Source organism: Sander lucioperca, chromosome 24 (genome assembly GCF_008315115.2).
Source record: "Sander lucioperca isolate FBNREF2018 chromosome 24, SLUC_FBN_1.2, whole genome shotgun sequence".
Classification (NCBI taxonomy): Eukaryota; Metazoa; Chordata; class Actinopteri; order Perciformes; family Percidae; genus Sander; species Sander lucioperca.
The window spans coordinates 6,893,940-6,910,854 of record NC_050196.1 but is presented as its reverse complement, the minus strand read 5'-3'; the positions used below and the strand labels follow the sequence as shown (position 1 = coordinate 6,910,854).

Here is a 16,915-nt window from a genome sequence, read left to right as displayed (position 1 = left end):
ATTGTGTTACTTATGGATGAAATTATAGTGAAAATAAATGATTCCCCTTTTTGTTGGGAACCCCTTCAAGGACCCCTGGGGGTCCCCAGACCCCACTTTGAGAACCACTGTGATAGAATTTTTAATTAATTTGCTGCTTTATTGTACTTCTCTTCATCATCGTCATTGCTCATTTGACATATTATATTGCTGTTTTTAACTTCAGATGGTGTTTTTACATTCTAATAACCCTGGTGTCACGTAATGTGCAGTTAAATTTGGAATGTGTCAGTTATGTTGCTTCCATAATGTCGTTAAAGATATGAAGCATAAATCAAATTTAGCTCCCACCACGAGGCTATATTTGCCCGATAACACGCAATTTTGTGAGTTACGTTTCCTGAGTTCAACCAAGAAGCAGGAATTCCATGTAAAATCGAAATATAATCATGAAGAAAAAAAAATCAGACTATAACCACGGTTTAGCTATGATGACTTATTTCCAGTAAAATATTGACAGCTCAGGGTTTTGGATTTGAATCTCTTCCTCTTCCATTTAACTCCAGACCGGTCAGAGCCATGATCATTATATCAAACATGATTTCTCTCAATGAAGTCAAAATAAATCTGGATGTAGTCCTGTCATTTCAGCTGGTTATTAAAGGAAAGGTAAAGCACTGTTACTCTCTGCTCCTCACCACGGCGCTTCTCAGGTGCTGTAAGCAACTCACTCCGCCCAAGTAGCAGAAGTAGCAGTGCTTCGCCTTTCTGAGAATATAGTTCCCAGTTTATATATGGTTAGAAGATGGCTGTGTCTCATGTGACCTTGTTATTTGTACACGCTGTGACTACAAATCACAACATTTAAATAGGAAAATGTTGGCGTTATTTTGTCACTTATTGGTAGCAGTAGGCTAGATGGAGCCGGATACCTCCAGGATCTGTGCTAAGCTAGGCTAGCAGTGGGTGCGTCAGACAGAGTTACGACACGCACAGAGATGAGAAGGGCATGTATGGACTCATCTAACTCTGGGGGATACGGTAAATAAGCTAAATTCCCAATAAGTCGGCGTGTTCCTTTAATAGAAATGTATACACAGTGTGTCATTTAACAGTTGATAAATATTTCAAATGACTTTTTTATGGCTTTAGATAAGAATTCAAGTAAATCACTGAGTCATTATATTTATCAACAATCATATCAAAGCCATGCAGATACAGTGCATGGTCATCAGTCAGGAAAAAAAATGTGTATTGCACCTTTACAAATGGAACACTGTGTGCAGCATAGTTATCTACACTGTAAGTTATGTGCATCTTCTAAAAGCTTCACATTGACTCAATTGCAACTTAAGAATTTAAATATTAAACTCATTCATTCTAAACCTGTTAAACGTGAATGAAAGATGCCCATTTGTAATTAGAGTACACTTTTCTTCAACACTGTTGCAGATGCCTGGATCAGCGTCTTTCCACCGACTTAAGTCCAAACTTGTGGTATGCCCTATGTCCATGCCTGAGGCTCATACAAAAGTCTGGGGGAAAGACCGACCCAAAGAGACCTATCTGCAGCCAGCCAATGAAGACACTCAGCCCAGTCTGTAGCTGAGGATTACCATGCAGAAGAGGTGGAGGAGGAAAATGAGACGAGAAGACAACTTCCCGTGAGGCAACTTTTCCACACGGCATAGTAATCAGGGCAGAGAAGGCGGCTGAGGAGGCAGTGAAGTAAGAGAGAGAGAGAGAGAAAAGTCCGAATGGAGGTAAAGGTTGGGCACAATAGCCCGAGGCAGCCTGTTGAGGGCAGAGAGCTGCACAATATCACCTCTGAGAGGGAGATGGAGAGAGTGGATGGTATAACTGAAGCTAATGACTAAATAACTCGTAACAATATTGCTAGATGCTCAAGTTCATAAAACGGTCATAAAAAAACTTGCCCAACACATAAATGTGATCCAGTGTTAAACATAATGTGTGTTTAAACTTCTGTGCAATATTACATAAGCTGGGGTTTGGCAGTAGTCTTATGCTGAGTCATGCCACAAGCTGTTTACTCAGAAGATCCATGAGGCTAACTATGACACGAATGCACGAATATGTACTCTGGTCTTGTTACTGTGTGGTAACTTATGGTTGTGATACAATCTTCAAACTATTGCACAGCTACAATAGTCAGATACATACAGTATATGTGCACACTCATTTTACAAATTTAGGTTTTTTTTCCTGCATAGAGGAATTTTTTTACTCCAGCATTATATACATTGTTTTTAAATCAAATTGTCAGAAATAACAGGAAAATGCATAGATTTCTGTCAAATAAGGTAACACAGACTCATTACCAGACATTCCTCCACAGCACTGCGGAGGAGGGTCTGGCTAGTCCACCCTAAAGCTGAAGACCTTTGCCCGAATCTGACGGGACCCGATGGTTGGGTTCGGTCTTAATTTCTATCATTTTTCACGGGCTTGCGCTCCGGGTTGCGTGGTAAATGAGCGGTCAGGTGAAGCGTTTCGATCAGCGTTTCGATCAGCGTTTCGATCAGCGCGAAAATGGATGCTGAGGAGGTGAAACAGAGGCTGGCCTCAGGAGGACTTATTTTATTTCTTTGTTCCAACTTCCAATTGGTCTATAGCCTACGTTAGTCATGACTAAATGATGTTAAAATATGTATAAATGACTCATTCTTGACGAAAGACAAAAGAGCTGTGTGCGTGCGGCGCAGTCTCTTTTTTCTTGGTGTGAAGTGCGTGTCTGCGCTATTCTTCGACATGCACTCTAATCACTGCTGATAGACGGCCTTTTGTACAGTCGGGCTGTAAACAGGTTCGGGCTTTTAAAAAGCTGTCAATCAAAATGTACTTGTCGGGCTCGGGCCGAATTCTGTCGGGCTCTGTCCTTTTCGGGCCTAACTTTTAAGGCCCGATTACAGCTCTAGTCCACACAGCATTCCGAGATGGGAGAAAAACGTGCTCTGGTTTATTGGCATTTCTTTAAACCAATCACAATTGTCTTGGGCGATGCTAAGCGCCAGACATAGCCCCGGTGCCGCTGCAAAATAGCCTCGTGAAGGAACTTGTTTTGGTGGAACGTGTACATTCAAAGGTTGTTTTAGTCGTGCAACAGAAAACGCAGATTGGACAGATAGTCTAGCTAGCTGTCTGGATTTACCCTGCAGAGATCTGAGGAGCAGTATAGCATAGTCCTCATAAATCGTTTCCAACACAAAGAAAGCGGAAGGTAACGGACATCCGGCCAAAAAAAAGTACATCCGGCGGAATTTCCGGCGGCAACAGAGCAATCCCGGAAGTGGAACGTCGTGGCTATAGACTAGTGTATATAGGTTTTTCCCATGCAGTCACATAATATTAAGTTAATTGTATCGATAAGTAGTCTAACGATAAACTGTTTGTTTCGTTCGTCAACTCATTTGATACTTAAAGCCCCCCTGTATCTATATTTTCTCTGCAACAGCAGTAGTTGATGGCCATGTATCGTGTTGCAACAAAGATGTGGTATTGTAATATGAGCAGGTAAAGTTGACAGCTTGGTAACGACAGTGTGACGAGACTTGGAAGTAGCAATCTTGCATTTGTAGTATCACATTTTTGCAAGCTTGATGTGTATAGTAATTTGCCATAATGTTGATTCTTGATATAGAAACATTTGTACTCGTTTCTCATTCGCCTGCTGCTAAAAATGGAATGACGTAATCAAATTTAAATTTTGTTTTCCATTTGTGTGCAAATAATTACTGTAGTTACAAAAGTTTGAGAAGCAGTGTGTCATCATAATACATAATTACTTAGCCAAAAAACTACCAAATCATTGTCAGTGTACTCAGAAGCATAACACGGCCATGATAGTGACTCTAAGTTAAATTGATGTTTCATTTTAAAATTGGCAGGACATGTGCAACCTAAGCTTGACAATAAAATGTATAACTTTATACATTTATACATTTTAATTTGAGTTATTCAATTCAATTCAATTTTATTAATTGTTGATTGATGTAATTGTGATTAAGTATCAAATCATAACAAGAGTTATCTCGAGACACTTTACAGATAGAGTAGGTCTAGACCACACTCTATAATTACAAAGCCCAAACAATTACAGTAATTCCCTCAAGAGCAAGCATTAGCAGTAGCTATTGCGACAGTGGCGAGGAAAAACTCCCTTTCAGGAAGAAACCTCGGCAGACCCAGACTCTTGGTAGGCGGTGTCTGACGGTGCCGGTTGGGGGTGTGATGAGCAGTGGCAATAATAATAGTCACAAAAATAATGGAACAGTGACTACAATGGTAGTCGTAGTAGTTCATGTCATAGTAGGGCACAGCAGGGCATTACAGGGTGTATTGTGGCACCATAGAGCATGGGTGGACGCGGGCAAGACGCAGCCGGACACTGCAGGGGAATCGCAGAGCGCAGCAGGGTGTTGCAGGTCCATAGCGACAGCTGCACCCAAGACCCAGGTCTTGGTGCCACCCTAATCCAAGGCGATATTCTGGGTGAAGAAGAAACATAAGGACTCCGGGGAGTAAACTCCCCAGAGCTAGGTTAGTAACAAGCATTTCTGGGAGAAGGATGCACACAAAGGAACCAAATGAAAAGAGAGATGAGAGAGCAGCTCATTGTGTCATAGGAAGGAAGGAACTTCCCCAGCAGTCTAGAATTATAACAGAGGCAGGCTAAAGAGAGGAGCCTGGTCGGGCTAGAACTCTCCCCTGCCGGATCGGGCTGTATGGCCTGCCTCCCTCTACTCTCACTATATTATTGATTATATGATAGGTAGATCTGATGACTATGAGGAGAAGCAGAGAGAAGCTGGGGTGCTGTGTCTACAGCTATACACCCTGCCCCGCCGGTCTAGGCGTACGCTGAAACTCCTCACTCCCTAACTATAAGCTTTATCAAAGAGGAGAGTTTTCAGTTTATTCTTAAATGTGGTGATGATGTCTGCCCCCCCAAACCCAGATTGGGAGCTGGTTCCACAGGAGAGGAGCCTGGTAGCTGAAGGCTCTGGCTCCCATTCTACTTTTAGAGACTCTAGGAACCACAAGTAGCTCTGAGTTCTGGGAGCGCAGTGCTCTAGTGGGACAATAAGGTAAAGAGCTCTTCTAGATATGATGGTGCTTGACCATTTAGAGCTTTGTAGGTCAGGAGAAGGATTTTAAATTCAATCCTGGATTTTACAGGAAGCCAATGGAGAGAAGCTAATACAGGAGAAATGTCTCTTTTCTTAGTTCTTGTCAGAACACGTGCTGCAGCATTCTGGATCAGCTGGAGAGTCCTGAGGGACTTATTTGAGCATCCTGATAGTAAGGAAATAAGGTCATGTCCTGTTATAAGCTAATGTAGCTAATCTAATGAAAATGAAATGGTCTTTTTCAAATATGTGCTTTTTGTTTCTAGATTGCCTTTTGAAAATGAAACCATCATGCACACCAATGAAAAATAAAATGTCAATCACTTTCAATTGATTTAAAGATTTCATTTTACCATTGGCTGCCTTGGACTTCCATATTCAGAACATCTAAAAAAAAAAAAAAAAATTCTTGATGCTGTTCAGACAACACTTACAGGTAAACCTGTCCAACCACACACACACACACACACACATAGTTATGCAGCTGCAAGTGGGGTTTTTTTGTAGCTTAGTGAGGATTTTCAGTGAAAGGTATCTGACTTTTCTTTGTTTGTTCCTGCAGTGACCCTGCGCAACACACACACACACCCCGGACACACACATATACACCCACACAACAACACACAAACACACAGACTGGCCTGAGGACAGAGATGGAGAGCTCTAATTTCCACAGGGCCCGCAAAGTCTCTCCATCCCTCTAAACTCAATCTCCTCTCTTTCTCACAAAGCTACTCACTCTTACAGAATTATCACGTATATGGACACACACACAAACACACATGCACACACAAATTTGCAAACATGCACTTATGATAGCATGCATAGAAATGTTCTCAGGAAAGACAAGACATCGCTTTACTTTTCTTAATTCAGAACTTTGTTATCCTTTAACTAAACGTACCAATCTGTATTTTTTTCCATCTCCTTTTGGTTTCCCTTTTGGAGGAAGAGATGAGATTTATGCTGGGTGAATCACATAATACTCCTTTCTTATGCTCTACTGGGCTCTGGTCGAGCCTTGAACAAATGCCTGGAGGTTTGTAAGGATCTCTATCCTTTTGTGCATGTGTCAACTCTGAAGGATTGACACTGCAAAAAATGGAGAAAATGATTCACGACCAAATGAATCCGTGTCAAAAAACAATTCTGTAACCAAAAAGTCCCAGGTTTGATTCTGGCAAATGCACATCCATCAGTCTCTTCCCGCGTCCTGCTGTTTTTTTTAGTGAATGCACCGAACCCCTATCTGCTCACTCCATCATACGTCGCTGTAGATAATAGCATCAGCTAAATCCCTATCATGTAAAGAGGCCCAGAGACATCCAGATGGTCCATAGCAGCTCTATAATTTGTCAAAGAAAATGATGCTGAACAGTGTATAAAATTAAGCAAAGAGAGGCAGAAAGCATTTCTTCTATTTACTTGATGGGAAAGGCTGTTGAAAGATGAGGCTGGCAGAGTTTCGTTTTTTTATTCTATACGTTACTGCCATGAAAAAAGAAATGAAGCCAACAATGTGTTTATCTTAACTATGTGACCGAGCGGGTCGTATACGACCCAAAACGGCACCTCTTAATAACTTTGTAATAATAACTAGTATAAACATACCGTCTTTTGGAGCTAAAAGTTAACAGTCGCCCCGTTTTGCTGATGTCTTTGGTGTCTTCGTAGCCCTTACAGGAGGTTTTGTATCCAGCCTAGAAGTCCAGAGTTTTTCGGGGTCTTTGTGCAATTAATCCATACTGTTACATCCAAAATTGATACACTTTATGTCCATAATTTATGATTTTTCGACCGTTTATCTCTGCCGATTGCCGCTAGCTCTGATGCAAACCATCCATTTTTGTTTCCCATGATGCTTTGGGACATGCTTGTTTTTGTCTCGTAAACCAATGGAAGGCAGGTCCGTCACACATTACGCCCATATAAGGCCGGCAATACGAGGGAGAACAAAGATCACTGCAGCACAAATATTCTAATAGCCCAGTTTTTCCTGAAAAAAAATGGTGTTCATAGATTGACTGTGGACAGCAGGGTTGATGTTTTACAAGTTTTTTTAGAAAATAAAACCAGACGGACCAGAGGTTGTCAAAAATCCTTTAGGGCTCACAGCGTTAACGGCCTTAGCTTGTGTCATCAAACTCCATTCTGCGGTAAGCTTAGCCTAGCATTAAGCCTAGAAGCAGGGGGAAACAATTAGCTTGGCTCTGTCAAAAGGCTGGAAAGAATTCTTGTCATTTTTACATTTTGGTTTCTACAGATTTAGTCTCATATTGCCAGATCATAGCCCTAGAGTATGGTCTGGCTACACCATCTGTCTATTCTTGGATATGGGAAAATAACAACTCTGCCTTGTTTGTATTTCATCACAACCGTTCTAGGTGGCGCTTACCCCCGAGAGTTAGCGAGAGGGGTAAGGGTGTTTCCCAAAATGTTAAACTATTCCGCTGAAATAGAAACACACGTTGCATTTTGGCGGTATAGTCGAGCTTGTCAAACAGGCAAAAGTGTTACCCTGAGCATTTTTTTAGCGGTATCTGCCTAAAAGAGATCAATAAGTAGTGAATCATCAGAACATCAGAAATTTCAGATAAGCAAGGATAGTACACAGCGTTTTGAAACATTCTTGAATTTTGCATTATTACAAAAAACGTTTGAGCTAGGTTTCCTTTCATTTCGCCTGTATCAGGTGGACTTTATCTCTGTTTGGTGCCTCTGTGCATTTTACACAACGTCAAACAAGCAGTTAATCCATTTTAATAGACACCTCAGATGTTCCTGACACAGAAACACAAAGGAAATGCCCTCTTTTGTGTCTCGCCCCTTGACTGCGAACACTTTGATGCCGCCTACCTGCAGACGCTTTTTTCATCCAGGAGTGATGTTTGCCTGCGGAGGAAAGGCATTGTAAGCATTAGTTACTCTAAAGTCCTGAAAAGCTGTGTTTTAATTAATGTAACCACTGAGGGCTACGATGGGGCTACCACTGTAAAGAATCAAGATGAGTGTCTTTTTTCTATATGGGGATCTACTCTTGGAGCATAAAAGTGGCCTGTTCTTGTGTGTGTGTGTGTGTGTGTGTGTGTGTGTGTGTGTGTGTTTGTGTGTGCGTGCGTGCGTGCGTGCGTGCGTGCGTGCGTGCGTGCGAGGCTTTGCAAATGTGTCAGTGTGTTTGTCCTAGCAGCTCCTGCAGTGACTGAATGTCTCTAATTGAGTGTGCTGCTCACTCAGACAGGAGGTCTCAGACAGTGTTGACATTCAGGCAGTGGAAGGCCACCATTGGGGATGACAGCTGATCATTCTTCCAGCCAGCACCCTAATTACACGGAGATGGAAAGAGCAAAGGAGAGAGGCATAAACAGTGTGAGAGAGAGGCTTTTTAAACAACAAACAGGTTCTGGTTGCTTCCAATCAAGCCTGCCGTCCTGCTGTTTCGTCCATTCATCATGCGTGCCTTCCTCCCCCCCCCCCACACACACACACACACACACACACACACACACACACACACACATCCCCCCCCGGATGGTTAGAAAAGCAGCCAACACCCCACTAACTTCCTGCTCTCTGACCGAGTTACTGTGACCATACTGCCTCCCCCAACTCTAGCATCTTTCACAGCACTTTCCCAATTACACCAAAGTCGTGAGCTCCTCCGTGTGTGTGATTTCATTGTTGCCCGAAAGCACAGAGAAACGTCCAGCTCTCTCCGTCTTCCTGTCTCTCTCTCTCTCTCCAGGACACACACATACAGAGACATACGGACATGCACACACACCCTTTGATGTATGGAGCCAATCAGACTTCATTGGACAGTGTTGCGATAGCCTCAGGATATTAGCAAGCTTGCTTTCTGCTCACCCAGATGATAAACTCCTTTTATGTGTCCACAGGCTTTTGTGCAGCAATAACAGCATCTCTGGCCTTTCTCACCCTTTGCCATCCATTTCAGTATAACTCCAAATGTGAGCAGTGTAGCAGCTCGGAGCGGTGTCGAAGAATTCCCAGGGATAGAGATGGAACAAGCAAGCCCACATCATCAGGTGGGCGACCACATTGTTAAATTTGCATAATTAACCCAACCACACGCTTGTTCTAACCCTATCAAACCTTCATATTCTTTAAGGAGGTGGGACTAAATCCAAGTTCCAGGTATTCTCAGGGGTAAAGAAATTCAACAGTTTATTTGCGCCATGGCAACTACAACTACTAATGATGTGCGCCCTGCTGCTGTACTGCGAGTGGGTCCCTTCTCTTAATTTTAAACGTTTACGTGTATATGTGAAAAATAATCAATAATATGGCTACTTTTTCCATTGCTGAACTGTTCTCACCTACCAAACAGCGTATACAAATCATGACATTCTTCCTGCTATCAGAAATGTCACATTTTCAATGATGATTTCCAAGATATTCTGGTTTGTAAAGCACACTGCAAACAAGGTTATAGAAGGCTCCAGGTTATGGGTCGATAAATTCCCGTAGTGGAAAAAGAGATACTTATATCCACCGAAGAAAGCAGAGTTTTTTTTTTACATTGTGATAGTGCACCTTTTATTTTTATAAGTTAAGGATCTGAATAGGCTACTAATATAAAATTGGGATGACATGGACCCCTGGAGATGTTGTTTAAAAAGATGTTGGTCAGGGCGCCAGGGTAGCTCACCTGATTGAGCGTGCGCCCCATGTGCAAAGGCTCAGTCCTTTACCACAGCGGCCCTTTGCTGCATGTCATTCCCCCTCTCTCCTCCCTTTCCAGTCTCCCGCTGTTCTATCAAATAAAGGCCTAAAAAATATTTTGATAGAAAAGCTGAGACATGAAAGGGGAGAGAGAGAGGGGGAAGACATGCAGGAAAACCGTCACAGGTCAGCCTCGAACCCTGGACCTTCTGTGTCAAGGAATAAACCTCCACATATGTGTGCCCGCTCTACAAACTGAGCTAACCGGCCACAACAGTGTTACTGTTTTGTCTAAAAAGAAGGACCAACCATCAAAAACGTACTTAAACTACACAGCAGAAGTTCACTTTACTTGATTTTCTATACATGGTTGTAAACCACTGCTACAAAGATCACGCATCTGCTGCACATGCAAGCATGCTCGCAAACACTGACACACAAAAGCTTATATGAATTAAAAAAGATGTACGGCACAAACACATGCACGTTGTGCACGTCTTCAGGACTCCACTTGAGATTCATAAGCATTTAATGAGTGTCTCGTGGGTGACAGTGTCTCTGACCTTGCTCACGCCTCTCTTTTATTGTCTAAAACACACAGGAAGCTGCGGACTGTAGCATGACAGGGAGGTGACAGCTCTGTTTGGCCTGGTCACACATCTCTATTTAAGAAATTTGGACATGTGAGTACAATACACACACAAACACACACACACACACACACACACATTTTGAGTATATGCACATATGTCTGTGAAGGAGTGTGTGTTCGTCACTCCGTATGTGTCTATACGTGTGTTTGTTTGTGCATGTGTGAGCATGTGGGTGTTCAACATGGTTGTCAAGTGCTTCAGCGGGCCAATCTCTCATCTGCCATCCGCTCAGATCGAGTGACATGCAGGCCAAACCAAACAGACATAAAGACAGAGCGGAAGGCATCACTATGCAGCTCAGCAGTGCAGTTTGTCCTGACCCTGTCTGTGGCCCTCTCCTCTCCGCTGATTCTAATGAGCTCCCCCAGGATTAGACTTAGGCGGCCAGTGTCCCAATGAGGCGTGGAGGGGTTCAGTACAGGGAGGAATGTGGCGGGAGGCAACATCAATACACACACACAAACATTACACTCACCTCACCACGCAGACACAAACTTGTTTGAGCAAGAAGGTGTTGGGGAAATACTGTATCCACTGTGCTTACTGTAAAATAGCCTGAGAAAAATAGATTTTTCAACACACCCATCCAGTTTTTCGAAGCATACAATACAAAATGCACACGAATCAGGGCTCCCGTAGGATTTATAACGTGAATCTTTATCCTAGAAAAACTTTATAGATAAGATATCACAAGAAAAAAAGCAGTCATTCAGAGAAAAATCAATACTTTGTCACTATGGCATAATCCATAACTTCTACCCTTTTTGACAAACACATGTGTTTCTCTATGCCACTTGGGGGCTCTACCAACTTCTGGCTAGCTTTATCTGCTTTTTGGTTTTGGAAAAGCAAAACAATGACCTGAAAGTTGCAAAAAACTGCACTGATTGCCACCAACGGAATTTCGTTGTGTTCATACAATGGCAATAAAGTATCTTGAATCTTGAATCTTGAAAAAAACGCTCCATAGAACTGAATGAAACAGCAGAGTCAGGTGTGGGTTCGTCGCTACGATCAATCCTTTATACATACAAGTAGTCATGATGTGAACCAAAGTTAATATAACAATATTGGTTATAGATGCTTTAGATAGCACATTTTTCCTCTACCTCAGTGTGCTCATCCTATACAGCAGGGGTCGTCACCGTTTTTTAAGCCAAGGACCCCCTAACTGAGAGAGAGACAGATCAGTTGCATATTACACTGGGCCTAAAATAACGATTGGGTGGCCTAAAGCCTTTATACATACCTTTTTAGTGCATACAATACTAAGTTATTAAAAAAATAATTGTTGGCATGCTTTTATAAATCATGTTTTAATGTTAAACATACATGTGGCACAGTGAATCCTTAGGAAACACTGTATCTGCAGATGGCTACCTTGGTGACTACCTTACCTTTAGGCCAGCAAACTTATCATCAATGTGTTTTTTTCACAAATAGGCTGATTTTTATTTGCTAATAATATGTCTAAGACAATTTGGTTTCCAAATATTTCCAAATGTTAACAATATTCCCGCAGTAGCTCTGAGGACCCCCCCCCTGTTGAAAATCTTTGCTATACAGGCGGATGTGGAATGTAGGTTGTCCCACACTGAGCATGACAAGCGTTCAGATTTGTTGCTGGCTAAGGGGTTAGTTATCAACCTCTCTTACATTTCTTCTACAGTATACACAGCATCCTTGCACCCCAGTTAAAGGTGCTGTAGGTAGGATTGTGAAGAGCCAGGACTTAGCCAAAAAATGTGAACATCGACAACTTCTCAGTCCCTCCCCCCCTTTCCGCTAAAGCCCAAAACGGTCTCCTAGGCCCCTCCCCCCACAAGGGAGAATGAATGCGTGTGCATGAGCAGTGATTGACATGCAGTTAGACCCCCCCCCCCCCCCCGGCCCTGATTGGTGCATCTGAACAAGGAGCTGTGGATTTTTGCAAATCGTACTACAGGCTGTAGGTGGTGCCATTTTATTTTTAATTACCAGCTTCATGTAGTTCTACTGGAACATAGGGTCAGTTTCAGCAAATATGACAGAAAGTTAGTTTCATAAGGCTTACCTACTGCACCTTTAATAGCTTATAATCAACGTAAAATAATTAAGGTTTGCATTTGTCATGATGGACAGCTAATGACTAGCATAATATCAGCTGTGACCCTGTGCTGTTTTGATATTTTACCTTTTTTTCGTCTTTGAATTCTGGGTGGATAAATTGAATAGTGGCCACTACGGTCACTTTGCCAAGCTTGTTAGAAGAATGGAAGGAGACACAAAACAATTTACAGTATTCCTGACTCTATCCACCTCTTTATTTCTTTATTTTTCTTTGATGTACAACATTATCTACTTAAATCCTAAGATTATATAATATTCTTTTATTTGTATTGGCATTGAACTGGAAGTCTGATTATCTTGTCTTTCTTCAAACTGAATTCCATAATGTAATTGTAAACCAGTCAAACATTCTGTCCTTTTTCTCTCACAGGAGTAGCTGTGTTGTAAGCAGTCATTGCTCCTGTTGAAGGATAAACTAATTAAGTCACCTTAGTCGCATAAAATTTGAAAACATATACTTCAGCTGGAAACAGGTGTTGGGGTTGAAATGTTGACCTTTTTATATAAATTGCCTTACAAAAAATTGTACAAAACGAAAAGAAATGTAATCATCAACACAAAGAAAAAAAGTTTTGTATTCCAGAAGTACAAGTCTCTGGAGTTGAACTGCCATCACGTTAGTTTCCCTTGAACGTACAGCCATATCAGCTACTAACAACTATCTAGTGCGTTGTTTTTAAAAGTCATGTTCTGTCTTTGCAAGTGACACAAAACCCTTATTTGCCTGCAATTCCCCTCATTGGTATCAAAGGTTAAATGGTAAGAGGGCTGATCAGGTATTGTCTGTGCTAGACAAGCTCATTAATGTGTCACAATTCATTATCAGAGCCTTGTCCTCACCTTGTCAGGTGGCTAATGGGAATATCAATCATAGACTTCCCCATCACGACCCTTCTCACATCTTTTGCTGCGCATCTTGCCTCTGTTGACTTCTCATCCCCGAAATACCACCAGGCCCAAACAGATCTGTCTGGAACAAATGTCAAACACAATTCGGCTCAGGAGTAAACAGCCACAAACATGGCCGCCATACAGAGCGCGATTCTTTTCTCTACGTAGCCGAGGTGCCTGTGCTGCTGTTTTACAGATGTTTCCAGCTGTTGTGTTCGCATACAGTGTGTTTGTTGTGACAAGGGGATGAGCCTTTGTGGACAAAGGAAAATGATGAGCTTTTATTGTTGCCTGTAGGGAAGACTGAGTGCTTGCAGCAACAAAGGTGATAGGAATTCATAAGTAGGAGAGATAATATAAGTTTGCATATACAATATAAAATAAGCAGTAGAAATTATTAGCGTTATTATTAACAAGACGTCTAGTTAAGATACACATGTAAATGGACACAAGGAACAGACCAAAGAGGTAGAAACAGGTAAATAGAAGAAAAAAAATGTACAAAAGGCACATAAATCACAGTTGGAAAGCAGTACTGTAAAGAAGAGGAAGAAACTTTAGTATTCGTCACCTACTGTGGAGCTGTGGATTTTTGCAAATCGCACTACAGGCTGTAGGTGGTCCCAGAGGAGCCAGATTTTTTTTTTAATTACCAGCTTCATGTCGTTCTACTCAAACATAGGGTCAGTTTCAGCAAATATGACAGAAAGTTAGTTTTATAAGTCTTACCTACTGCAGTCTCCCGAACCTTCCTCACATATGTCAATGAGTTGTGCTGTTCCTGAGTTTTTTTTCCTTAACATCCACACCTTTTGCTAGTTGAGTTACATCAGAAAATATTGTTTTTGAGCAAGACACAGTTTGTTTAGATATTCTTTTTTATCTTTTTTTTCTCTACAAACCTGCAAAAAAACAGGTTTGTACAAACAAGACATTTTTTCTACCATTTTTTTTCCAAGTGTGAACACATTAAACCTGTCCTAGCCTCCTTGCACTGGCTTCCAGTCCAGTCTAGGATACAATTTAAAATACTGTTGATGGTTTTTAAATCTCTTCACGCCCTGGCCCCCAGCTACATAGCAGATATCATTCATCCCCACATAGCTCCCAGGTCCCTCAGATCCTCCAGCAAAGGCCTCCTCCATGTCCCACGGTCCGGGCTTAAGCAAAAAGTTGACGGAGCCTTTTCTTTTGCTGGCCCTCAGCTGTGGAACCGACTGCCACCTGACATCAGAAGTGCCCCTTCGATTGTGATATTCAAAGCCAGGCTCAAAACTCACCTTTTTACATTGGCCTTCCCGGCATCTTAATTGTCTTATCCTGCTATGTTTTTTAATTAAGTGTTTGTCTTTTGATGTTGTTTTAGCCTAAATCACTGATTTGTAAGTGTATTTTATTTTATTTTATTACCCTGTGGCTAATGCGCTATGTACAGCAGTTTTTAAATGTGCTATAGAAATAAACTTTACTTACTTACTTACTATGTATTTTGTCGCTTGATACAGTAGCAGCTTAAAAAAGATTGTTTTGCGAGGGAGATTCAGCTTGAACCCAAAATTAGCCACCCAAACACTTCAACACACCTGCACCTAAGACTGTCTGAATAAATATTTATAAATGACAAGTTTCAAGGTCCTTGTATGATTAGTTTAATTGGGTTCTAAATCTATTAAACAAACAAAAATAATGAAAATCAATGGTCAGAGTTAAAGGGGTATCAATGAGAAAGCTACACTTTATCCTCTGATTTTTAGTATTTACAATACGTACTCCAGAGGGGACTACTTCATCTGTAATTAGTTAAAGTAGGTAATTATAAAATCATACAGTCATGATGTATTCATTCCATTTAGCTTCAATGCAGTCGCTTAAAGTATGTCATTGTAACACATTAACAGACAGAGCTTTACTCTTTCGGCCCTGCTGGCTTATTGAAACATGCTGAATATACTGACTTCCATGACATAGGGATTTGAAGACTAGAAAAAGGAGGTCATTGTGAAAAGAGCAGCAGTTATAGGAAGTATAATAGAGAGAGAGTGACATGAATGAGCCACAATTCCCAAAGCATTTCTTCTCTTTTTTTCTCTTATATCTCCGTTTCCCTTCTTTTCTCTTTCCCCGCCTTTTTGTTTCAAGTTGATATAGAGCCAAGGGTGAGAGGAGTTCATCGACTTGGACAGCTCGATAGCAGGCGTTGCCTCCAAAGCTCCTTGCTCTCAAATTGCCTGTAATTTCATTTTTGTGTGTAAATATGTGTTTCTTGTCAGGTGCGTTGCGGGGCGAGAAGAAAAACAGGCATGCAGACAGCTCTGACAAGCAATTACACCGCAGCTTGTTTGGGAGGCAGGTTGGGATGAGCTCTGGTCGGCTGGCGGGGCAGAAGATTGAATACTCCAGAGACGGAGAGGAAAATGGCCAGAGGGAGAACAATGGTGAGACATCCACAGGCACGCTGTTCTTTTCATTTTTTATTCTAATGCTTGTGTTGTTGATTGAGCATGTCTGGAGTGATTGCTGCACAACTGATTTGCTGCACATCAGGCGAATAAACCGTCAGCACAACACCTCGTTTGTTTGAGACTTTGTGTTTAGGCAACACGTCATAACATAAAAGGGCCAACGTTTCAATCCTGCTGCAATAATCTTGTTTAGTCTTGGCAAATAGTATATGTTTTATGGTTAGAATGGGAATTTCTTATTGCAGCTTTAATCCCAGAAACAAGCTGTGCATTTGGAGTAACTATCACTTTATTTACTTAGTATACAAGGCTATCTGTGCAGCTGTAAAGGTGCCTGCGTGTGCATATTACAGACATAGTGATTGTGACTTAATAGAAGAGAAGAGAGACAAAGAATTTGAATAAATCATTTTGTTCATCCAAAATGCGTATGATTGCACAACAATAGTTCATATGAACACCTCAACAATATGTTGTGTAGTCCCTGTTTATTTGCCCCAAACAGCCAAAGTACCGACTCTGTAGACGTTAGCTGTAAGCTCGCTAAAGTTCATCATCCATTGTATCTGAACACACGTATGTTTAATGTGGACACAACAGTGGCGTTCAATAAAAGAAATCCTCCGTCCGTTTATTTTCTCAACCATAACAACAAAAAAGGTCTGACAGCAGCTTTTCCTCAGGTCTGCTATGTGGCATGGTGTAAGGCCAGGGCCACAACCCTCACAGCCATCCTGCCATCAAAGCTGATATCAGTGCAGCAGTCGAGGAGCAGACCAAGCCGACAGTTACATGTGATACGTAACCTTCCCGTGGTGTACACATATGTGGATGTCAAAGGAAGTTGCATTGACAGATGGGCGGGCCAGGCCAGCTCTTCCCAGCTCTGAACCAGGAAGTCTCGCCCTCAAAGGGGAGTCCCAGGGCAAAGTAAGACGGCTCTGTGGGAGAGAGTAAACTTTGTCCATGCAGGGATGTTCCATTTACT

At 41.8% G+C, this 16,915-nt stretch overlaps 1 protein-coding gene across 1 annotated transcript in view; it reads left to right on the top strand.

Annotated features, from left to right (window-relative positions):
- The window catches only part of LOC116044446 (receptor tyrosine-protein kinase erbB-4), a 281,156-nt gene extending 265,124 nt beyond the window's left edge, over positions 1-16,032 (top strand). The window contains exons 27-30 of the transcript XR_004103671.2: positions 1,432-1,643; positions 9,085-9,175; positions 10,414-10,495; positions 15,736-16,032. The gene's annotated coding sequence lies outside the window, so the exon portion shown is untranslated. The remainder of the gene's footprint in view (positions 1-1,431; positions 1,644-9,084; positions 9,176-10,413; positions 10,496-15,735) is intronic.
- Positions 16,033-16,915: the final 883 nt, after the last annotated feature.